The 24,835-nt window shown below is 48.0% G+C and overlaps 1 protein-coding gene across 2 annotated transcripts in view; it reads left to right on the plus strand.

Moving 5' to 3' along the window:
• Window positions 1-24,835, plus strand: part of grk3 (G protein-coupled receptor kinase 3) — a 408,882-nt gene that overhangs the window by 277,902 nt on the left and 106,145 nt on the right. The gene's annotated exons all lie outside the window — the stretch shown is intronic.

Raw genomic sequence — 24,835 nt, forward strand, 5'->3', positions numbered from 1 at the left:
GGTGAGATGAGGAGAATTGTTTTCACACTTGTTGGTTGTTGGGATGCTACCTGAAAATCTGGTGAAACTAATTCAAAAACTAACTTAAAGGTGCACTAGACAGGTACCTTAGGACGAAGAACTTGCAATTTATAGACCAAAAGCTAGGTCATGGGATAAGACATTACTCATCTATCAAAGGCATCACCGACCAAATGGCCTCTTTCTGTGCTGTTGTTTTTTATGATTCTATAAGAAGAGAAGCACTCCCCCTGCACCACACATCTCCAGTGGAACGGTGGGCTGAACTAAAAGGTGAATTAACGCTCTGTAGCCAGCATAGCGGTGTTATTGACAAAATGCAATTTGCCACTTGTCCTGGATGATGTACTTAAATAATACATGGGCAGCAACAGGAAATTAATTTGTTTTCAATTTTCTAATTCTCTCCTGAAAACTCTTGGCATTGTGTGTGGTTTCATGGCCATTAGCCTGCCAATTCTGTTGGAAAGCTGCCCAACATAACCTGATCCATCATCCATATAAGCTCATATTCTATCAAAAGCCATGGCATAAAAATTGGGAATGGAAACACTGGTTAGCTTTCATCCCCCTCCTGGACAAAGAGTCCTACTGTGATAACCCCAACTGCAGTCCTGACTGACAAGAATTGAAGCTTAGACCATTGAAACCTTTGCACTGGTCAGTACATTTTCCAACAGAGCAGATTTTTTTTAAATGGGAGGAGAGATAAGGGACGTGATTCAGCTTTGCATGATGAGTGAATCCCTGGAGAGCCCCAAATTGGACTTTGCGCCGGGCTTCAGCCGATCACGAGTCACGTGGCTCACTAAGCCCGGCGCGATCTGGATGGCAGCCATCAGAAATTGATATTCATGGCTCATTTAAATATCCCAACCCCAAATTCGCCTGGCGTCTGGGAGTCAGCGGCTCCTAGGAGGCCTCAACCAGGCGCTGCTTAGTACTAGCTGGGGGACCGCAGAATCCCGCCCTAAATATTTACGGTACAGTCAAAGTAGGGTAGATATAGCTACCTGTGTAAGGAGTGAGTCAGATTGGTTAAGTGCTTTCTTTGGTTGTTCTGGGCTTTCTTATGTACACTGAGCAAAAATAGAAGAGTTTGGCTGTAATAGGATGGTTCAATTGGCCGCACTTCTGAGATGGACCAGGATTTGAGCATTTAGCATTGCTGATGGAGTGACAGAACCCATGACACTATTCAAAGGAGAGTAGAGAGTTATCTCAGACCTGATCAAAATTCCTCAAAATAAACTTCACCAAAATCATTGCTGCCGTTCTAATGCGACAATAAGATTTTGCTGTTTGGAAGTTGGCTGTGATATTTATGAGATAACCCGCTTCCAAAGTAATTAATTCAATGTGAAGTATTTTGGGAAGTTCCGAGAACATGGTCAGGCACTGTATAAATAGAAGTCTTTCCTTTCTAATATGTTCCAGAACACACATAAGAACAAATAATCAGAAAACAGTTAGATTTTCACATCACAGATGTTGTATTTCTGAAGTTCCTTCAGTCACATAAATGCCTGCCTACGTAATCACTCTTAATCCATTCCTGGTTTCAAAATTCATTTTTTTGAAAGTATTTATATGGAGCTTTTGGCATTTTATATCAACAGTTCAGATCAACCTACACATTTATCAAATAGTATACTATCAGCAGTGGTTTCAGTTATATGCATATTATACAGCCCTGACATGTAAACCGTAGATTACAAGGTGCTCTTGTTTAGCCGAAGTGAAAGTCGAAAAAGGATACATACTATACAGAAATCAAAAAGACAGCTGAGCCCTGATATGGGCCCAATAGGTTGGGGGGGGTGGTGGCTGGCTGTGTTTGGCAGGGTCGGCCGATCCTGCTGTGCCCCCCCCCCCCCCCCCCCGCCTCACACCACCCCGCCTTGTCTCCTGGCTTTGGGTCATGCTGCGGGGGGCGGGTATCCGCTGGGTGTGCTCGCCGCAGTGGTTGCCTTCTCTTTTTGCCCCTTGTCCATCTCCGTTCTCTCCTTCTACTTGTCTGACGTTTCCCTTGGTGTCAAACCCCTTTTTCCTCTCTTTGTTTTGTGGTCTTTTCTGATTTCCCCCCCCCAAAAAAACTTGTTAGTTACGAACAGGACTTAGAATATGCTGATGAACAGCCTCCACATGCTGTGGAAGCCTTTCTCTGATATTCTAATGGCTTTTTTATTTTCTCAAGTTTGAAAATTCTGTCAGGTCGGACGGCCAGTCTGCAGCTTTGGGTAGTGCCAATCGCCACGGAGCAGGCATCACCGTTGAGCGATAATGGAGGCAAAGGCTAGGACATCCACCTCTCCCTGCTAGGGAGAGCGAGAGCGAGTCTCACCACTTCAGGTCCCTTTTTACCTGTTCCACCAGGCTCGTCAGGTTCCATTTGTGGATCTGTGTCCAGTCGTCGGCTAATTAGATCCCCAGGTATTGGAATTTGGTCTGGGCCATCTTGAACGACAACCTCCTGAGCACTGCTGTTGTCTGGGCAGCACGGTGGCTCAGTGGTTAGCACTGTTGCCTCATGCCGCTGAGGACCCGGGTTCAATCCTGGCCCTGGGTCATTGTCCATGTGGAGTTTGCCCATTCTCCCTGTGTCTGTGTGGTTCTCACCCTCATAACCCAAAGATGTACAGGTTTGGTGAATTGGCCATGTTAAATTGCCCCTTAATTGGAATAAAAATAATATTTGGGTACTGTAACTTTGTTTTAAAAAAAAAGCTCTGCTCCTGCCCCCTGCGGGTTCAAGGGAAAGATTTTGCTATTGCTCAGGTTACGTTTATAACCTGAGAAGGCTCCGAACTCCCTTCGGAGATCCATTATTCCTTCCACGCTGGCTAAGAGGTTCGAGACGTCGAGGAGCAAGGCACCTGTGTAGAGTGGGACTTGATGCTCTCTGTCTCCCTCCGAATGTCTTTCCACCCCTTTGCTGCTCTTAGAGCGATCACCAGTGGCTCAATTGCCAGGACAAATAGTAGCAGGGATAGAAAACATGCAGACACGCCTGCCATGTGCCTCTAAACAGCCGGAAGTATCCAGTGCTGGTGGTGTTTGTTCCTACACTCACCATGGGAACGCTATATATTATTATTTTCACCCATGAGGTGAGCTCTGGCCCAAACCCAAACCGTTCCGGTATCTCCATTCGACTCTATCGAAGGCCTACTCTGTGTTAAGGGAGATGATCACCTCTGGTTCCTCTCCCTGGGTGGGATCATGATCACGTTAGGTTCTTAAATTCATGATAGAACGTTTGTGGTGCACCACTGCAAACACACTGTTTCATATTTATTTTCCAGTTATGGTCTTCAAGGTGTCAACAAACTAGCCTGGTGACTGATTTGTGCAGTCACTGGTTATGATGACAGATGACAGTGTGAGTGTCGCATTGCTGCTGCGTTAAATGAGATGTGCTTTATTGCTCCACTGCAGTAAGCTGATCTGGTTGGTACCAAGGTGGTTCTGTGATGCTTTTAGCAGCCAACATCAGGTGTGTTCAAACTGTCTCCCATAATTATCTAAATGTAAACGATGTAGGGAAAAAGCTAAATTAATGTGACTATGTCAGAATTTCTGAGCAAGAGGCGAGCCAGTGTTGAATATTACATTAGTTCATTTTTCATAAAACTGAAAAGACCTCAACAAATTTACTGGCTTTGCATTCATGAAGTTATTTTGAAGTGGTTGAAATCCTCAGTTAAGCAGGAAAGAATAATGTTTTGTACTAACGCAAAACTTTTTTATGCACACACGCTTTCTTGAAATTAAAGTTGACACAAAAAAAATGTCGTAACAAAAAGGAATTTTTTTTTTTAATCATCTAGCTGTATTCATTTCTCCTTCAGTTGAAACTGTCTGAGAAGATTTTGTATAGGACTCCCTTGAAGTCACTGACTTCATGCCGCTATCTAATTCTACAGATGCATTGTCCAAAAGACCATTATTCATGGGAAAACCTGAACATTCATTTGGCTATTAGGCATCAAGAGCCTAAAGCAAATCTTTAAATACAAGTATTAATCAGTGGGGAAAGCTGGTTGATATTTCTTTACTTTAGCAAGAGACCTGTGAATAATAGAAGGTGCCGCTGAAGGTGGCCAGAGGTAATGTTTTCACCCCTCTTTGTTAGTCTATTTGTGGAAAAAAAATCTCAAAAACGAATAGGATGATCTCTGCAACTCCTGATATGCAGGTAGAGGAAGAACGGATTTATTTTTCATAAAGATATGGATCCGCATCCTGGAATTTTTTTAAGGATCTGTTAACATTGGGTAACATTGTTTTAGAAAGTTTTAGGCTGTTTTAGTTAGGATGATATTGATTGTCACAGCTGTTGTAATGTAGGAATTTACAGTAGCTAATTTGAGCACCTAAGCTCCCACAAATAATCATGTGAATAATGACCGGCAATCTGTATGTGATAAAAGCAAATTGCTGTGGATGCTGGAATCTGAAACAAAAACAAAAATTGCTCGCCAATCTCAGCAGATCTGACAGCATCTGTGGGGAGAGAACGGAGCTAACATTTCGAGTCTGGATGACTCTTTGTCACATTCGAGAGAACTAGAAATAGGATGAGATTTATACTATTGCAGGGTGGTGAGCGTGGAGCACTGGGCCTGGATAGAGGGCCAGCAATAGATGGAGATTGACAAAGATGTTGTGGACAAAAAGACAAAGGGAATGTAAATGGTGGTGATAATGAACTAAGAAGGGTCTGATAGTGGCACATTAAGAGATTGGAATGTGTTCCTAGCAGAACAGGGGTAAGCAATGTGTCAAAGGAGGTTGAGGGATAGGGTGGAAGTGAGGGCTTAAGTGGGTCGGTGCAGACTCGATAGGCCAAATGGCCTCCTTCTGCACTGTATGTTCTATGTTCTAAAAGACCACTTGGAAGAGGGAACAGATGGCTCTGGTGGGGTCGGGGAAAGGGAGACAGTGGTGAGGGAAAAATGAATTGATGGTCGAAATGAAAATAGATAGCTAGAAATAAAAGTGGGGTGAAGGTGGAGGAGAGAGTTCACAGTCTGCAGTTGCTGAACTTAATGTTAGGTCTGAAAGGCTGTAACATACCTAATCAGCAGATGAGGTGCTGTTCCTCCAGTTTGTGTTGGGCTTCGCTGGAACATTGCAGCAGGTCAAGGACAGACGTGTGGACATGAGAGCAGGACGGTGAGTTGGAATAGCAAGTGAAAGGAAGGTCTGGGTCCTGCTTGCGTATTAAGATGTTCTGAAAAGCGATCATCCGGTCTGCATTTAGTCTCTCCAATGTAGAGCAGATCACATTGGGTGCAGCGAATGAAGGAGGTGCACGTGGAAGCGCAGCCTCACCTGTAAAGAGTGTTTAGGACTTGAGATGGTGAGTAGGGAGGAGTTAAAGAGGCAGGTGTTGCACCTTCTGCGATTGCATGGGATGGTGCCGAGGGAAGAGGGTGAGGTGTTGGAAGTGATGGAGGAGTTGGCCAGAGCATCCCTGAGGAATGCTGACAGTGGGGGTGAGGGGAAGATGTGTTTGGTGGTGGCATCATGCTGGAATTTGCGGACTGGCGGAGGGTGATCCTTTGAATGTGGAGGTTGGTGAGGTGAAAACTAAGGACGAGGGGAATCCTATCCTGGTTCTGGGAGGGAGAGGAAGGGTGAAAGCAGAGGTGTGGGAGATGGGTTTGGAGACGGTTGAGAGCCCTGTCAACCACTGGGTAGGACACCACAATTAAGGAAGAAAGAAGACATATCAGCAGCACCGTTTTGGAAAGTGGCATCATTGAAACAGATGCAACAGAAGTGAAGGAACTGAGAGGATGGTTTGGAGACCTTACAGGATGTGGGGTGCGAAGAGCTGTAGTAGAGGTAGCTGTGGGCTTGTAATGGAGACAAGTGGACAGTCTATGCTCAGAAATGGAGATAGAGAGGTCAAGAAAGGGAAGGGAAGTGTCGGAGATGGACCATTAGAAAGTAATAGTGGGGTGGAAATTGGAAGCGAAATTGATACATCTTTGCTTGTGATTTTGGCCGAGGGATAAATATTGACCAGGACACTGGAGGTAACTCCCCTGCTCTTCTTTGAAATAATGCTAATTTTACATCTATCTGGAAGAGAAGACAGTTGAAATAATGCTAATTTTACATCTATCTGGAAGAGATGTCAGTTTAACATCTCACCTAAAGCTTTGCGCGCGAGCAGTGTAAGATGAGCGGCACGGTAGCACAGTGGGAATTAAATTGAGAACGCGGGGCCCCAAGTCTTCACCTACCTTCAGGCAGCGGAGAGCATCAGACCTCTGAGCAATGTTTTGACAGTTTGAAAAAAAAAGTCCAAGAGTGAACTCACAGTAAAGCATTATAAGCTGGTTGGCTGGTGAGAAACTGATATCAGGGAATGTGTCTAAATATCCGAGGCTAAGAAAAAGTATTATTTATTGGGAAAAGCTTTACTTCTATTTAGATTTGTTCTCGTCTAAGGTGTAAATTTTACTTTTCAGACATGTCAGGTGATGATAGCCAAGTGGAATGTGTGGCCTCGTCACATGTGGGAGCCTTGGACCCCACCAGTGTCCTCCATGACTACATATACTGCTATTAGACAGGAGCTGAGGAGCATAAAATGGAAATGGTTGTTCTTTGGGAAATGCACAACAATAATGTGGGGGTTGTTTAAGGAGAACGTGCTGCGAGTGCTGGATAGTTTTGTCCCACTGAGATGAGGAAGGAATGGTAAGGTGAAGGAGCCTTGGATGACAAGAGAAGTGGAGCTTCTAGGCAAGAGGAAGAAGGAAGCTTAGTAAGGTTGAGGAAGCAAGAATCTGACTCTGCTCTAGAAGGTTACAAGGTAGCCAGGAAGGAACTCAAAAATGGACTAAGGATAGCTAGAAGGGGGCATGAAAAAGCCCTGGCAGGAAGGATTAGGGAAAACACCAAGGTGTTCTGTACTTATGTGAGAAATGAGAGGATGTCAGAGTGAGAGTAGGGCCGATCAGGGATAGTAGAGGGAACTTGTGCCTAGTTTGAGGAAGGAGGCCCTAAATGAATATTTTGCTTCAGTATTCACTAGAGAGAGGGACCTTGTTGCTCAGGAAAACAATGTGAACCAGGTTAATAGACTCAAACAGGTTGATATTAAGAAGGAGGATGTGCTGGAAATTTTGAAAAACATCAGGATAGATAAGTCCCCTGGGTCTGGCGGGGTATACCCAAGGTTACTACGGGAAGCGAGAGAGGAGATTGCTGCACCGTTGGCGATGATCTTTGCGTCCTCACTCTCCACTGGAGTAATACCGGATGACTGGAGGGAGGCGAATGTTGTTCCCCTGTTCAAGAAAGGGAATAGGGAAATCCCTGGGAATTACAGACCAGTCAGTCTTACGTCTGTGGTGAGCAAAATATTGGAAAGGATTCTGAGAGTTGGATTTATGATCATTTCGAAAAACATAGTTTGATTAAAGATAGTCAGTATAGCTTTGTGAGGGGCAGGTCATGGCTCACAAGCCTCATTGAATTCTTTGAGGATTTGACAAGTCACATTGATGAAGGTCGGGCAGTGGATGTGGTATATATGGATTTCAGTAAGGCATTTGATAAGGTTCCCCTTGGTAGGCTCATTCAGAAAGTTAGGGGGCATGGGATACAGGGAAATTTGGCTGTCTGGATACAGAATTGGCTGGCTGAAAGAAGATAGCGAGTGGTAGTGGATGGAAAATATTCCGTCTGGAGGTCGGTGACCAGTGGTATCCCGCAGGGATCTGTTCTGGGACCTCTGCTCTTTGTGGTTTTTATAAATGACTTGGATGAGGAAATGGAATGGTGGGTTAGTAAGTTTGCCGATGACACAAAAGTTGGTGGAGTTGTAGATAGTGCTGAGGGCTGTTGCAGGTTATAACAGAACATTGACAGGATGCAGAGCTGGGCTGAGAAGAGGCACGGAGTTCAACCTGGATAAATGTGAAGTGATTCATTTTGGAAGGTTGAATTTGAATGCTGAATACAGGGTTAAACGCAGGATTCTTGGAAATGTGGAGGAACAGAGGGATCTTGGGGTCCACGTACATAGATCCCTCAAAGTTGCCATCCAGGTTGATAGTGTTGTTAAGAAGGTGTCTGGTGTGTTAGCTTTCATTAACAGGGGGATTGAGTTTCAGAGCCGTGAGGTTTTGCTGCAGCTTTATAAAACCCTGGTTAGACCACACTTGGAATATTGTGTCCAGTTCTGGTTGCTTCATTATAGGAAGGATGTGGATGCTTTGGAGAAGGTGCAGAGCAGATTTACCAGGATGCTGCCTGGACTGGTGGGCATGTCTTATGAAGACAGGTTGAGGAAACTAGGGCTTTTCTCACTGGAGCGAAGAACGAAGAGAGGTGACTTGAGAGAGGTGTACAGGTGATGAGAGGCATGGATAGAGTGGATAGCCAGAGACTCTTCCCCAGGGCAGAAATGTCTGTCACGAGAGGACATAATTTTAAGGTGATTGGAAGAAGGTATAGGGGAGATGTCAGAGGTAGGTTCTTTACAAAGAGAGCGGTGGGTGTGTAGAATGCAGTGCCAGCAGAGGTGGTGGAGTCTGAGTCATTAGAAACATATGAGCGTCTCTTAGATAGGCACGTGGACAGCAGTAAATTGAAGGGGTGTAGGTTAGGATGATCTTAGATTAGGATAAATGGTCGGCACAACATCGTGGGCCGAGGGCCTGTACTGTGCTGTACTGTTCTATTCTATGTGTGGGAAGTGCTCCCAGCCTCAAAAATTGAGTTCTGGGTTCAGAGATTGAGCAATGGCTGGTTACACTGTGGCGCATCTGTGAGACAGAGTTATGTGGAGAGCATGTTTAGAGAGGTTGTCACGCCACAGCTTAAGAGACAAGAGGAACAAAGAAAATGGATGACCACCAGGCAGTCCAGGAAGAACAGGCAGGTTGTGCGGGAGTACCCTGGGGTCCCGCTCACAAATCGGTATTCCATTTAGAAGCTGATGGTACCTCAGAGGATCTCCTGGCACCACAAGCTGCTTGACTGTATGAGGGGAGGAAGGAAGAAGAAAGAAAGAGCAATAGTAATACATAATTCATTAATTAGGGGAGCAGACTGCGGTCAAAGACGTGACTCCAGGATGGTGTGTTGCCTCCCTGGTGCTAGGAGCAAGAATGTAATTGAACGGCTGCAGGGCATCCTAAAGGAGGAGGGTGAAAATCAAAGGTCATGGGACATGTTGGTGCAAACGATATAGGTAGAATGCAGGATGAGGTCCTGTATCAAAAATCCAGGGAGCTAGGCAGTAGATTTAAAAGCAGGACCTCTAAGGTTGTAGACCACCCTTGGGCAATGTCACCCTTCCACACACATACACACAGACGGGCATTACACCACACCCCCTCAAGTGAGGACACTCCACTATGTGGTCTGGACTCACCCCTCTTCAGGCCCCTTTACAGTCCGTTCCCCACCCGTCACCCTCCCAGATGCCCCTACCTACCTTCCATGCACCCCAACCCCTCACCCTTCATACCCTCCTCCTTCCTTCGGGCCCTGACCCATGGCAATGCCACCTGGGCATCCTTGAACCGCCACCCTGGCATTCTAGTAGTGTTCCTGCCAGTTTGGCAGTGCCACCTAGGCATCTTGGCAGTGCAAGAGTGGCAATGCCAAGGTGCGATCTGGGCAGTACCAACGTGCCCATGTTCCAAGGAGAGGTCCAGGGAGCCACCCTGCACTATCCCTCTTCACCCAGGGGCCTTCAATGTCCTGGGAGATCTTCTGGTGTCGATTTGCCTGGTCCACGTTTGTGTGGACCAGTACTGACGGCGTCCGGCTGCAGCCTCCCTGGGGAGGTTGGTAGATTCTGTGTAATACTGCCTACATAGGTTTAAAACCTACGTAGGTGCATGCCATTTGGTCACACTCCTTTTGGGTGGGATTCTGATTCCGACGCCTCGTGGGACTTGGGTAGAACTCGCAAGGCGTAAAGGCTGGAGGGAAGAGCATGGGAGGTCTCTCCCAGCATCTAACGGCTGCGTTGCTCTCTTGCTCATGAGCAATGTGACCAGTAGATCGCGCTCGATATCTTGGAAGGATCTTCAAATGAGAATTTATGGGTAGAACGTAGGAATATAAAGGTGGCAGTCACTTGTGGGGCTGTATTGTAGGCCACCAAAGAGTCAGTGGGTAAGAGAGGAGCCGATATGTAGACAATTCACTTAGGTGTGTAAGAACAATAATCGGGTAATTATACTAGGGGATTTCAACTTCCCCAACATAAATAGGGATAGTCATAATGTAAAGGGTTTAGAGGGGGCGGATTTCTTGAAATGTATTCAGGGGTATTTTTTGTATCAATATATAGAAGGTTCAACAAAATGTGGAGCAGTGCTGGATCTGGTTCTGAGGAATGAAGCTGGTCAAGTGTTTGATGTGGCAGTGAGGGAGCATTTTAGTGATAGTGACCATAACACGGTACCATTCAAGTTTGTTATGAACAAGGAAAAAGATCAACTGCAAAAGATGGTTTTAGATTGGGGTAAGGCAGATTTTACTAAAATAAGGCAGGATCTGGCCAATGTTGACTGCAAATAGCTTTTTGCAGGAAAATCTACAGCGGAGCAGTGGAGAACATTCAAAAAGGAAATGGGGGGGGGGGGGGGGGTTGTACAGATCCAGCATGTTCCCTATAGGGGAAATGTAGGAGTAATAAGTTCAGGGAACCTTCAATGTCTAGGATAATCCAGGACTGGATAGGAAGAAAGAAAGGTTTTTAGCAAGTCCAAAGGGAGAACTTCAACTGCGGCCCTAGAGGAATTTAGGAAGTACAAGAGGGAACTTAAGAAAGCAATTAGAAGAGCAAAACGTAGGCATGAAAAAGGACCTGCGAATAAGATTAGGGAGAACCCTAAGATTTTCTATAAATACATTTAAAGGGTAGATGTTAACCAGGGCGTAGGGCCCATTAAAGACTAAGGAGGTAATCTGTGTGTGAAATTGCAGGACATTGCATGGATGTAAAATTTTTTAATTATTTTTTTTGCATGGCCAATTCACCTATCCTGCACATCTTTGGGTTGTGGGGGCGAACCCCACGCAAACACGGGGAGAATGTGCAAACTCTACACGGACAGTGACCCAGAGTCGGGATCGAACCTGGGACCTCGGCGCCGTGAGGCAGCAGGGCTAACCCACTGCGCCACCGTGCTGCCCTAGCTAGGGTGTTAAATTAATACTCCTCATCGGTCTTCACTCAGGAGAAGGAGGATGTAGGTACAGAATTAAGGAAATAGGACTGTGAGGACCTTAAGCACGCTTAAACATAGACAAACTCACAGGCCCGGATGAATTACACCAGGCTACTGTGGAAGGCAAGGCAAGAAATTGCAGAGGCTTTGACACAAGTTTTTAAATTCCTCTCTGGCTACGGGGGAAGTGCCAGAGGACTAGAGAACAGCTAATGTTGTTCCACCTTTCAAGAAGGGTGGTGGAGATAAACCAGGCAATTAGAGCCCGATGAGTCTCACGTCAGTGCGAGGGAAACTATTGGAGAAAATTCTGAAGGAGAGACTTATCTCCAATTGGAAAGGCATAGGCTGATGAGGGATAGTCAGCGTGGCTTTGTCAGAGGAAGGTCATGCCGTACAAATTTGATAACATTTTGGATAAAGTGACCATGTATGGATGAAGGTTGATGTAGTTTATATGGATTTTATCAAAGCTTTGATGAGGTCCCACTTGGGAGACTGATTGAGAAGGTTGAAGCATAGGAATTCAAGGAAATATGTCGAGATGGGTCCGAAACTGGCTTAGTAATTGGACACAAAGGGTGATTGTAAAAGGCTGTTTGAGTAACTAGAGGCCTGTGTCCAGCAGCGTACCACAAGGATCAGTGCTGGGTCTCTGATTGACAACACCAAGATTGGTAGGGTGGTTAACAGTGAAGAAGAGGATTGTAGGTTACAGGAAGATACAGATGGATGGTCAGATGGGCAGAGCAGTGGTAGATGGTATTTAACCTTGATGAGTGTTGGCTGATGTACATTGGAAGATGAAACAGGACAAGGGAATATGTAATGAATGGCAGGACACTAGGAAGCTCAGAGGAATCGATGGATGTTAGGGTACTTGTTCACAGATCCCTGAAGGCAGCAGAGGAGGTGAATAGGGTAGTTAAGAAGGCACATGGGACACTTGCCTTTATCAGTCGTGGCATAGAATATAAGAACAAGGAGGTTATTTTGGAGCTGTAAAGAACGTTGATGAGACCACAGCTGGAGTACTCTGTGCATTCTGGTCACCTCACTATAGGAAGAAGGTGATTGCTCTGGATGGGATACAGAGGAGAATCACCAGGATGTTGCCTGGGATGGAGCATCTGAGCTATAAGGAGACACTGGATAGGCTTGGATTGGTTTTGTTTAGAGCAGAGAAGACTGAGGGGGGATATGATTGAGGTGAATAGGATTATGAGGGGTTTGGACATGCTAAATAGAAACCATCTGTTACCATTGGTTGAGGGGTCAATCACAAGGAGGCACAGTTTTAGGGTGAGGGATAGGAGAATCAGAGGGGATTTTTCTTTCAGAGGGCAGTGAGAATCTGGAATGGCTTGCCTGGGAAGGTAGCGGAGGCTGGAAACCTAACAACGTTTAAAAAGCACTTGTGTAAGTGTCCTTCCTGTTTATTCCCTTATTCCCCTTTCTTAATTTTGCCGTTATCATTTTTGACAGATGGGTGATTCATGAACGTATCTTTAAGTCAAGCAACAGAGAATGAGCAAATTAGTTACAGGAGAGGACATTCTGCTGGTCTCTGCTAGTTTGAAAAGGAGCTTCAGACTTTTCGGCACCAGAGAGATGGGGTGGGACTTGGTTTGATTGATTGGCTGGTGGGTAATGAATTGGCCAAAAGACTGTACTCTGCCCGGTAACAGGTGGTGGTTGGGTCCTATCTCAATGGGATGGTTCTCAGAGTCCTGAGGGAGAAGGTGAGTCCGAGACACAAAGGCAAGGGCCTGCTTTCTCTCCCTCAAAGCTGTGCTTGCTGTATTCCTGAAGCTGCAGAGAACCTGAATGAATGAATCTACGGGGAAACCATTACAGGCTGCAAACAAAGACAAGCAGTTGCTCTCTCTCCAGGAAGGCTGTGAGTGCTGTATTTCTGAAACTACAGAGACCTGAATGAATCTATAGTAATACCTCAAACTGAAAGCAAAGCAGCACGGTAGCATTGTGGATAGCACAAATGCTTCACAGCTCCATGGTCCCAGGTTCGATTCCGGCTTGGGTCACTGTCTGTGCGGAGTCTGCACATCCTCCCCGTGTGTGTGTGGGTTCCCTCCGGGTCTCCGGTTTCCTCCCACAGTCCAAAGATGTGCAGGTTAGGTGGATTGGTCATGCTAAATTGCCCTCAGTGTCCAAAATTGCGCTTAGTGTTGGGTGGGGTTACTGGGTTATGGAGATAGGGTGGAGGTGTTGACCTTGGGTAGGGTGCTCTTTCCAAGAGCTGGTGCAGACTTGATGGGCCGAATGGCCTCCTTCTGCACTGTAATTCTTTGATAAATTCTATGAAAAGGAGTAAGGTGGTTAAAAACCACCATCTGAAGCAAAGACTCCTTTTTTCCTTTGACTTATGATTTTTTTTTACCTTTTCTTCCCATGTTTGTGTGTGTGTATAGAGGGGTGGGGACACAAGTTGGAGCGGGAAATTAAGAATTAGATAATAGTTAAACAGTTGTATTTGCTGCATATTTTATTACAATTCTTGGTATTAATAAAAAGTAGCTGTGTTTATGTTTACAAACCTGGTGACTGTAATTATTGGCCAGCCAAGGGTCAAAAAATTCAGGTATTTTTCTAAGAATTATTGGTTAATTCAATTGTGTTGCAATTCCTGGTCAAGTAGGACTGGAATTGACTGCGTACTAACCAAGGGTTTCATAGCAATTGGATGAACACTTGAAGGATCATCACATTCAAGGTATGGGACAAGTGCGGGTAAGTAGAATTAGCACGAGATTAGGGGTAGTTATTGTTGGTGCTGACTCGATGGGCCGAACGGCCCTTTAATGCACTGTATGACTCTAAGACAGCACTTACAACAGTGCGGCACTCCCTCAGTTTGAGTGTCAGCCTAGAATTTTGTGCTTAAGGGCAGGATTTACCAAGCAACCCGCCGCATGTTTCACGGCGACAGGAGGTGGCCTGACATTGGCCGGGGGCGTAATCTTCTCGCCCCACTGTTGTCAATGGGGTTCCTGTTGAATACACCCCCCGCCGCCAGGAAGTCTACAGTGGAGGGGTGTTCTGTCAGCAGAACTGGATGTTCCCACCAACATGAACGGCTGGAAAATCTCATCCATGGGACTTGAGCCCACAACCTTTTGACTCGTGAGAATACTACCAGTTGAGTCATGCCTGAATGAACCGGTAGGGTCAATAAAACATCTCAAAACATCTAGAACTATGATAAAACAAGTTACTGATGGATGGTCCATGGCACAGAAAATGTAATGCTTAAGCTTCTTTGAATAAGTGGGGGTGGGAAAGGGGGAATTAAATGATACCATATTCATCTGCTGGAGTTGAGCGATGCACAGTTCTGTTTGTTGAAATATTGTCTGCACAAAATTCTGTGGATGCTGGAAATCTGAAATAAAAACAAAAAGTTATGAAAATCTCAGCAGGCCTGGCAGTATCTGTGGAGATGCAAACAACGTTAACATTTCAAGTCCAATACGGCTCTTCTTCGGAACTGACAGAGGTAGAAAAATGATGGCATTTTATGGCATGTGATGGGACCTTCTCCCCCCCCTCCCCCTTTCGAAAGAATAAAATCGTTAACATTTCTGTCTCTCTTCAGTTCCAAAAAGGAGTCATGCTGGCCTTGAACTGTTAACTCTGTTTTTCTGTCTCCACAGATCCTGCCAGAGCTGCTAAGTCTAGCAAGCACCTTTTGCTCCTATTCACCAAAGTGTTGGTTCTTCTATGTATCAAGGAGGCAAGAGTTTCCATTCTGTAAATAGCTCATATCTGGTACCTTGCCTATGTGTACCATTCCGCACAAGTGAGCATAGGGCATGCTGATGGGCTTTTCTAATTCTGGAAGATATCTTAGGTGAGGCCTGTGAGTTTTAGTAACTTTAATTATGGTATGGGGTTCCTTCCTCTTTTTGACTTCTAAAGTTTCACAAACTTATAGCTCCCTCTGGTAGAACACCTCGGGCTGGATTCTCCGATTCTGAGACTAAGTGCTGACGCCGGCGTGGGAATGGTGGCGTCCCACGGCCGAAAAAACAGCGCAAAACAGCCACCGATCCTCCGTCTGGTGGGGGGGCTAACAGGCACGCAGCCTAGAGCCCCAGGCTCTAGCTGTGGATACAGCCGGAGAATTGCCGGGTCCATGGCCGCGCCTTCTTGGCCAGGCTCGGCACCCCCATACCAGCCCCACCGGTGCCCACAGCCCCCACCAAAGCGTTGTACTTAATCCGCAGCCGCATTCTAAGCTCAAAATATATCACACGTGACCAATGCCGTCGGGAACTCGGCCATCGGGGAAGGGCCTCCGGTAACGCCCTGAGGCCGTCCCGGCGGCATGCGGCGTACTCCTAGAATATGCATTTTAGAGGGGTGGAAAATCGCAAAAGCGCCGCCCCCGACCCTGATTTCGCCGGCAATGTGGTTTCTCCAGCCGAACAAGATTTTGGCGTCGAAGACCAGAGCAACCCGCTGGTGGCTGGTGGCTTGTTCGGGGATGGCGAGCCGGGCCATAGAGGGTCACTATTTGGCAGCCAGATCCACGCATGGTCGGCGCCATGTTGCACGGTACGGCCACAGATCCGGCAGTTCTCCAGCTGTATCTGCGTGCCTGTTAGCCCTCCACCAGACAGGATTGGTGGCAGTTTTGTGCCGTTTTTTCTCATCTGTTTCTGATGTTCATGATTCTCATTTTGTGTTTCCCTTAATGTTTCTTTATAGTTTTTTTCCGTTCATGGGACATTGGTGTCGCTGGCTGGGCCAGCATTTATTGCCCATACCTAATTGCTTTGAGGGGGCAGTTAAGAGCCAACTACGTAGTGAAACCAATGGAAAACTTTCTAATTTAGAATATACTGTTTTGTGCTCCATTTTTCTGTAAGCGTTTGCATATGTGCAGAAATCCAGCTCACTGATTTTCAAATCAATGAATTTGCAGGATAGCAGACACAAATAATATTATCAGAGAAGGGCATAATTAGGTATCTTATATTTACACCCAGACCAGGTATAACATTTCCTACAGTTCAGCCCCATGTCCTTCTCCAACCTCTCATTGCCATTTTCTTCACTTCATAATTCAGAATTCTGCACTTTTATATACCTGTATGCAGTCACATTTATCTTATTATTATTGTACTACTATTTATACCTCCATTGGTTGACATAAGTAGTACTTTTGTGCACACCTGCAAATTTTAAGCAATAGTGCAGAGCTTTGCACATTGTTTCGATGACAGCAGAACTCCGTTCTGGGAATTATTTGCTCAGACCTATTTGTAATGATTTACGAAATATGACAGCAGCGGTAAGTACCATACTACAGGCACTGTCTAGGCCAACTGTCTGTAGTATGCAGATTCATTTTCATAAACAGTTTTAAAAAATTATATTAATTGCAAACCAGTTTATTACCTGACAATTTTGCCAATGACTGGCATTTGGAGTAGTTCATCATTAACCTATCCCAGTAAAACAAATATCTCTAACACTAAGTCATGTGCTTATTAATTAGAAGAAACTATTTATATAACAGCTTATCACATCCAGAGGACATTCCAAAGTACTTGAAAATCTGCTAAATTACATCTTGAAGTGCAGTCTCTGTTGTAATTTAGGTAAACAAAGCATGAATTTGTGTAATACAAAGATCTACAGACAGCAAATTAATGGTTGGCCAAGTAATTAGTTTTTGGTTGTTCTGGTTAAAGGAGGAATATTGGCCAGGATACAGGGAGAATTTCCTGCTGTTCTTCAAATAGTGCCTGGGAATCTCTTACAGTCACCAAAGCTGGCCGATAAACCCTTTATTCAACATCTCATGCAAAAGGCAAGCCATCTGACAATGTAGCATCCTTCAGCAATATACTGAAATGTCAATCTAGATTACGTACTTAAGTCCATTGCCCAGCTGAAACCCATGATGATTTGTCTGAGAGGCAATACTGCTATTTTCTGCCTGAGTTATTTTTGGGTCAGTCTTTAAGTCTTCTATACAATGCCTGCAGCAACTGCAAAGAGCTCATCAACACAAAAATTTCAAGCTCTCTCAATCTTCCACTTTCTGCACTCCCAATCTCTCCTTCCCCTCCCACAAAAACTCACAAAGTAGCAAGTTACAACCTCAGCTCTTTCAATCTTGCTGTGCTGGAAGATTGATTCATACAAAATTCAATTCTCAGTGAAGCTAGCTGTAGTTCAAATTAACTTTTGTGTGTTTAATAATAATAATAATCACTTATTGTCACAAGTAGGCTTCAATTAAGTGACTGTGAAAAGCTCCTAGTCGCCACATTCCGGCGCCTGTTCGGGGAGGCCAGTACGGGAACTGAACCCGCGCTGCTGTCTTCTGCATTACAAGCCAGCTATTTAGCCCAGTGTGCTAAACCAGTAATATGGAATGCAGAAGCAGGCTGAAAGGAGCTCATGCAATGGATTTGTTCCACAGGCTGTGTGTTCTGGGAAACTCTCCTAAAGAGTAACTTATCAGGCTGATTCACTGACAGGACCAAAAAGAGTAGATTCCAGGATGCTGGGGTGCTTTCAAATAATCTCCACGAATTGCTGTTGCAATGGTAAGCCTCAGCCTGTGGACGTCCTCGGGCTTGTTTACTCCATTTATCGGTCAGATTGCAACTTATTTTTATGCTTCTCTGACCTCCCACTGTGCAAGCTGCTTTCTTTAACAGTGAGGATCTAATACAGCAAGGAGCCCATGTGACACTCTCAACAAAAGAAGAGCCGTATGAACTCCTCCTGCGCTGTAACCACTTTATGATTCTATAATTGCCCATTGTACAAATTTAGTTGGCTTCCCACCATTAAGCATGTTGCCGTCACTGCACAGAAGCTGCCTCTGCCAAGGTGGGAGGAGGCTGGAACATGATGGGGGATCAGCCTGATGCATTTTTCTCTGATTCAGCTTGTTTGTCTGCCTCAAAACACACTTCCAAGTGTCTGTTAGAACTCCCTCCAATAAAATGGGGTAGTTCTGTCTTTTCCTACCTTTTCATGCCTCTCTAAAGTAGTAGAGGGAGATCAATATCTTACAATAATGGGGGGAGTCACCTCAGCTATTTATGGGAGGATTATGGAGGAGGATGCGGCGACTTTGAAAGGGATGAAAAAGAGGGAGGACGACTTCCGGTTGCGGCTATGCGGAGCTACTTAAGGACTTTTGGGCCAATTTGAGGGCCCCAAACGGCGCTGTCTCGACTAATCCCGGTGGGGGAAGGTGTCTAGAGGAGCATTCCCTATAATTTATGGTGCTCACCCGGAGTGGGGCAAAGGAAAAAGCTGCAGCAGCTCCCCAAGAAAAGCGGGGGAAGAAGGACAAAATGGCGGCCGGCGGAACACCCGAGGACTCTCTTCTGCGCTGTTTTGCGGAGCTGAAGGCTGAGTTGCTGGACTCCCTGAATGCAACTACCAACAAGCTGCTTGGGACCCAGGCGGCCCAGGAGGTGTCCATTCGGGAGTTGCACCAGCAGGCCGCTGAGCGGGAGGAGGAGGCCGTGGTCCTCGTGGGGAAAGTGGAATTGCACGAGGCACTTCACAAAAAGTGGCAAGACCGCTTGGAGAAGCTGGACGTTCGCACGAGGCGAAAGAATTTGAGGATCCTGGGCTTGGCGGAGGGGTCGGATCTCCCGTCATACGTGACCACGATGTTGAGCTCGTTGATGGGAGCGGGGTCCTTCCATTTGCCCCTGGAGCTTGAGGGAGCTCACAGAGTGCTGGCCAGGAGGCCTAAGGCAAATGAACCCCCGCGGGCGGTGCTGGTGCGGTTCCATCGATTCAGTGACCGGGAGTGTGTGCTGCGCTGGGCCAAGAAAGAGAGGAGCAGCAAGTGGGAGAATTTGGTAGTGCGAATCTACCAGGACTGGAGTGCGGAGGTGGCAAAGCGGCGGGCTGGGTTCAACCGGACGAAGGCGGTGCTGCATGCCAAGCAGGTCAGATTTGGAATGCTGCAGCCTGCGCGTCTGTGGGTGACATATAAGGACCGGCACCACTACATTGAGTCCCCGGAGGAGGCGTGGGCCTTTGTACAGGCGGAGAAACTGGACTCGAACTAGGGTCTGGGGACACACTATGGCCGTTGCTGTTTTCGCTGTTGCTGTTCTTCAATTTTGACACGTGTTTTTTATGCTGGTTTTCTTTTTGCTCTGTTTCCGGGTGGGTCTGTATGTTGGGTATGGGTGTGGGGAATGTTGGGGGTTTGTGTTTTATATGTTCTCTTCTGTACGGGGCTGGGGGTTGGGGTGAAACTGGATTTTGGGGATCTGCGTCAGAAGGGTTGGGTGTGGCAGTGTGAAAGCGCGGGCTTTCCTCTGGTTTCCCGCGCTGCGGGGCAGGGGGGACGGAGCTGGAGGTGGGGGCGTGGCCTCTACTGGTTTTCTTTCCCGCGCTGAAGCGGTGCCAAGGAGGTGTGGCAAGAGGGGGATGACCCCATGCCGGGAGGGGATGGGTTTTGGCGGGAGCTGCCGGGGTCAGCAGAAGTCAGCTGACTCACGGAAGTACCATGGAGGGTGCGTCGCGGCTAGGAGGGGTCCTAGCCTGGGGGGGGGGGGGGGGGGGGGGGATACCGGGTTGCTGCTGGATTGGCCAGGAAAGAGCTGGTGGGGGCCGGGGGGGGGGGGGTAGAGGAGAGGCGTTATCGCCATGGGGAAAGGGTCAGGTGGGGCGAGCTGGCCTGGGGCGAGCAGTCGATAAGCTATGGCTAGCCAGCGGGGGAGGGGGGTGGGTTGCCCTCTGATCCGGCTGATTACCTGGAACGTGAGGGGGCTGAATGGGCCGGTTAAGAGAACTAGGGTATTTTCTCATCTGAAGGCGGACGTGGCTATGCTCCAGGAGACCCACTTGAAGGTGACGGACCAGGTTCGTCTGAGGAAGGGGTGGGTGGGGCAGGTTTTGCACTCTGGATTGGACGCGAAGAACCGGGGTTGGCGATTCTGGTGGGGAAGAGGGTGGCGTTCGAGGCGGCTGAGGTGGTGTCGGACAAGGAGGGCAGATATATTATGGTGAAGGGTAGGCTGCAGGGAGAGAAGGTGGTGCTGGTTAATGTATATGCCCCGAATTGGGATGATGCTGGCTTCATGAGGCGCTTGTTGGGCCACATTCCGGACTTGGAGGCAGGGGGCCTGATCATGGGGGGAGACTTACAGTGCTGGGTCCCCCACTGGACCGGTCCAGTTCAAGGACGGGTAGGAGACCGGCGGCGGCCAAAGTGCTGAGGGGGTTTATGGACCAGATGGGAGGGGTGGATCCCTGGAGGTTTGGGAGGCCGAGAGCGCGGGAGTATTCCTTTTTCTCCCATGTCCATAGGGTCTATTCCCGAATAGATTTTTTCGTTCTGAGCAGGGGAGTGATCCCGAAGGTGCAGGATGCCGAGTATTCGGCCATAGCGATTTCAGACCATGCTCCGCACTGGGTTGATCTGGAGATGGGGGAGGCGCGGGACCAGCGTCCGCTCTGGCGCCTGGATGTGGGGATGCTGGCTGATGAGGAGGTGTGTAGGAGGGTCCGGGGAAGTATTGAGGGGATGGTCTGGGAGGCTCTGAAAGCAGTGATCCGCGGGGAGAGCCTCCCAGACCATCCCCTCAATACTCCATCCGGGCCCATAGGGAAAGGAGGGAGAGGAAGGAGAGGGAGAGACTGGTGGGGGAGCTCCTGGATGTGGACAGGAGATACGCGGAGGCACCGGAGGAGGGGCTGCTGGGGGAACGGCGTAGTTTGCAGGCCAAATTTGACTTGTTGACCACCAGAAAGGCGGAGACACAGTGGAGGAGGGCGCAGGGCGCGGTATGTGAGTATGGGGAGAAGGCGAGCAGGATGTTGGCGCATCAGCTCCGTAAGTGAGATGCGGCTAGGGAAATTGGTGGAGTAACAGATAAAGGTGGGAATGTAGTGCAGAAGGGGACAGAAGTAAATGGGGTCTTTAGGGACTTCTACGAGGAACTGTACCGGTCGGAACCTCCGAGGGGGAGAGGGGGGATGGAGAGCTTCATGAACAGGCTATGTTTCCCAAGGGTTCAAGAGGAGCTAGTAGAGGGGCTGGGGGCGCCGATAGAGTTGGAGGAGCTAGTCAGGGGGATTGGACAAATGCAGTCAGGTAAGGCGCTGGGGCCGGACGGGTTCCCGGTGGAATTTTATAAAAAGTATGCGGATCTGGTGGGCCCCCTGTTGGTGCGAGCCTTCAATGAGGCATGGGAGGGGGGGGGGCTTTGCCCCCGACGATGTCGCGGGCACTGATCTCTGATCCTGAAGCGGGATAAGGACCTCTTGCAGTGTGGATCATACAGGCCTATCTCGCTCCTCAATATTGACGCTAAGTTGATGGCGAAGATCCCGGCCACCAGGATAGAGGACTGTGTGCCAGGGGTGATACACGAGGATCAGACAGGATTTGTCAAGGGACGGCAGCTCAACACGAATGTGCAGAGACTGCTAAATGTTATTATGATGCCGGCAGTGGAGGAGGAGGCGGAGATAGTGGTGGCGCTGGTTGCAGAGAAAGCGTTTGATATAGTTGAGTGGGGGTACCTGTGGGAGGTGCTGGAGCGGTTCGGATTCGGGGAGGGATTCATCAAATGGGTGAGGCTGCTCTACGCGGCTCCGATGGCAAGTGTAGTTACCAATGGAAGGAGATTGGAGTACTTTAGGCTCTACCGTGGGACCAGGCAGGGGTGCCCCCTGTCCCTCTTGCTCTTTGCACTGGCGATTGAACCTTTGGCTATGGCGTTGAGGCAGTCAGGGAGATGGAGGGGCCTGGTGCGGGGTGGGGAGGAACATCGGGTATCGCTGTATGCGGACGACCTGCTGTTGTATGTGGCGGATCCAGAAGGGGGAATGCCGGGGGCGATGGAGCTGTTAGCGGAATTTGGGGGCTTCTCGGGCTATAAGTTAAATTTAGGCAAGAGTGAGGTATTTGTAGTACACCCGGGTGATCAGGAGGAGGGAATTGGGAGACTCCCATTTAAGAGGGCAGTGAAGAGTTTCAGATACCTGGGGGTGCAGGTGGCCAGGAGTTGGGGGACTCTCCATAAACTTAATTTTACCAGGCTGGTGGAGCAGATGGAGGAGGAATTTAAAAGGTGGGACATGGTGCCACTATCGTTGGCGGGTAGAGTGCAATCCGTCAAAATGACGGTTCCCCCGAGGTTCTTGTTCCTTTTTCAGTGTTTGCCCATCTTTATCCCTGGGGCCTTTTTTAGAAGGGTGACTAGTAGCATCATGAGCTTTGTTTGGGCGCATGGGACCCCGAGGGTGAAGAGGGTCTTCTTGGAGCGGGGTAGAGTTGGGGGGGGGGCTGCCGTTACCCAATCTCTCGGGGTATTATTGGGCGGCCAATGTGTCGATGGTGCGCAAGTGGGTGATGGAGGGGGCAGCATGGAAACGGATGGAGAGTGCGTCCTGGGGAGATACAAGCCTGGGGGCCCTGGTAACCGCGCCGTGGCCGCTCCCTCCTACGAGGTATACCACGAGTCCGGTGGTGGCGGCTACCCTCAAGATTTGCGGGCAGTGGAGCGACATAGGGGAGAAGTGGGGGGCTCGATGGAGGCTCCGTTAAGGGGGAACCATAGGTTCGTCCCGGGGAACATTGATGGGGGATTTCAGGGTTGGCACAGAGCGGGCATCAGACAGTTGAGGGACCTGTTTATTGATGGGAGGTTTGCGAGCCTGGGGGAGTTGGAGGAGAAATTTGGGCTCCCCCAGGAAACATGTTCAGGTATCTGCAGGTAAAGGCATTTGCTAGACGGCAGGTGGAGGGATTCCCTTCGCTACCCGCGAGGGGGGTGAGTGACAGGGTGCTTTCGGGGGTCTGGGTCAGAGAGGGGAAGATATCTGATATCTACAAGGTTATGCAGGAGGTGGAGGAGGCGTCAGTAGAGGAGCTGAAAGCTAAGTGGGAGGGGGAACTGGGGGAACAGATCGAAGACGGGACATGGGCTGATGCCCTGGAGAGGGTTAATTCTTCCTCCTCGTGTGCGCGGCTTAGCCTCATCCAATTCAAGGTGCTGCACCGGGCCCACATGACTGGGACGAGGATGAGTAGGTTCTTTGGGGGTGAAGACAGGTGTGTCAGGTGCTCGGGGAGTCCAGCGAACCATGCCCATATGTTCTGGGCATGCCCGGCACTGGAGGAGTTCTAGAAGGGGGTGGCGAGGTCGGTGTCAAGGCTGGTGGGATCCAGGGTCAAGCCAGGATGGGGACTCGCGATTTTTGGGGTTGGGGTGGAGCCGGGAGTGCAGGAGGCCAAAGAGGCCGGTGTGCTGGCCTTTGCGACCCTAGTAGCCCGGCGAAGGATCTTGCTGCAATGGAAGGATGCGAGGCCCCCAAGCGTGGAGACCTGGATCAATGACATGGCGGGTTTCATTAAGCTAGGGAAGGTCAAATTCGCCCTGAGAGGATCGGTACAAGGGTTCTTTAGGCGGTGGCAACCTTTCCTCAACTTCTGGCTCAACGATAGGGTACGGGGACAGTGTCAGCAGCAACCCGGGGGGGATGACTATGTTTATTTAATTTAAATTTATTTTTAAGTTCTCTTGTTGTTCATTGGGGTTGGGGGGGTGGGGGGGATGTGATACATGCGTTGATACGGTCTGGGGGGGTGTTACAGTTATTATGGGTTATTATGTTGCATTTCATTGTTTGTCGTTATATTTTATATTTTCTGTAAAAAATTCCAATAAAAAAATTTTTTTTTTTAAAAAGAAAAAGAGGGAGGACGAGTGGGAGAGGTGCTAGAGGAGGGGCTGTGGTGCAAGGTGTTGCAGAGGGTGAATATATTGACCTCCTATGCAAGGCTGGGCTGATACAGTTGAAGGTGGTGCACCTGATAAGGTCGTGGATGAGTTGGTTGTTCGAGGGGGTGGAGGATGTTTGTGAGCAGAGTGGGAGGGGGCCGGCCAACCACATACATATGTTTTGGTTGTGCCTGAAGTTGAGGAAGTTCTGGGGCTCCTTCTTCACCATGACGGTGATCTTGCAAATGGACTTAAGAGCTCAGTGCCGTGTGGGCCATATTCGGGGTGGAGGATCTGCTGGAGCTGCAGTCAGGGGTGGAGGCAGATGGCTTAGCTTTCGCCTCGCTGTCAGCTGTTGGGTGGGCAGGGTTTAGTTTATAGGAGTTGGTTGGTGGGAGGGGGGGAAGCCCCCCCCCCCAGTTATCTACTGGTGGCCAGTGCTTTTTCTGCAGCTTGTTGAGCTGGGTTCGCACATTATTTGTTATTAGAGCATAATCCAATTTCATGACGCAGTTGTGTTTAGTCCTAAATATTTTATTTGCTTCAGCTGACCCAACACAGATGATATGTGTAGCTCACAACCCTGAAATGCCCTCGTAATGGTTTCATTGCAGTGTTTCTGTGCTTGGGGCTTTATTATTTGTACTTAATCTAAGGATGTCCAATATTTGAAGGCAAAGCAACAAAAAAGTTAATAAAAACTGGACAACATAATTCAGAAAATATGTAGTTAATTTGTTACTTATAACTTGATACTAACAGTCAATTGGTAGTAATGAAAGGGCTATAACTTGATTTTGTTTACTCTAGTTTGATACTTACTGTTGCTACCGTCTCTTCAGTTCATCT

This window comes from Scyliorhinus canicula, chromosome 1 (assembly GCF_902713615.1).
Source record: "Scyliorhinus canicula chromosome 1, sScyCan1.1, whole genome shotgun sequence".
NCBI classification, from domain to species: domain Eukaryota; kingdom Metazoa; phylum Chordata; class Chondrichthyes; order Carcharhiniformes; family Scyliorhinidae; genus Scyliorhinus; species Scyliorhinus canicula.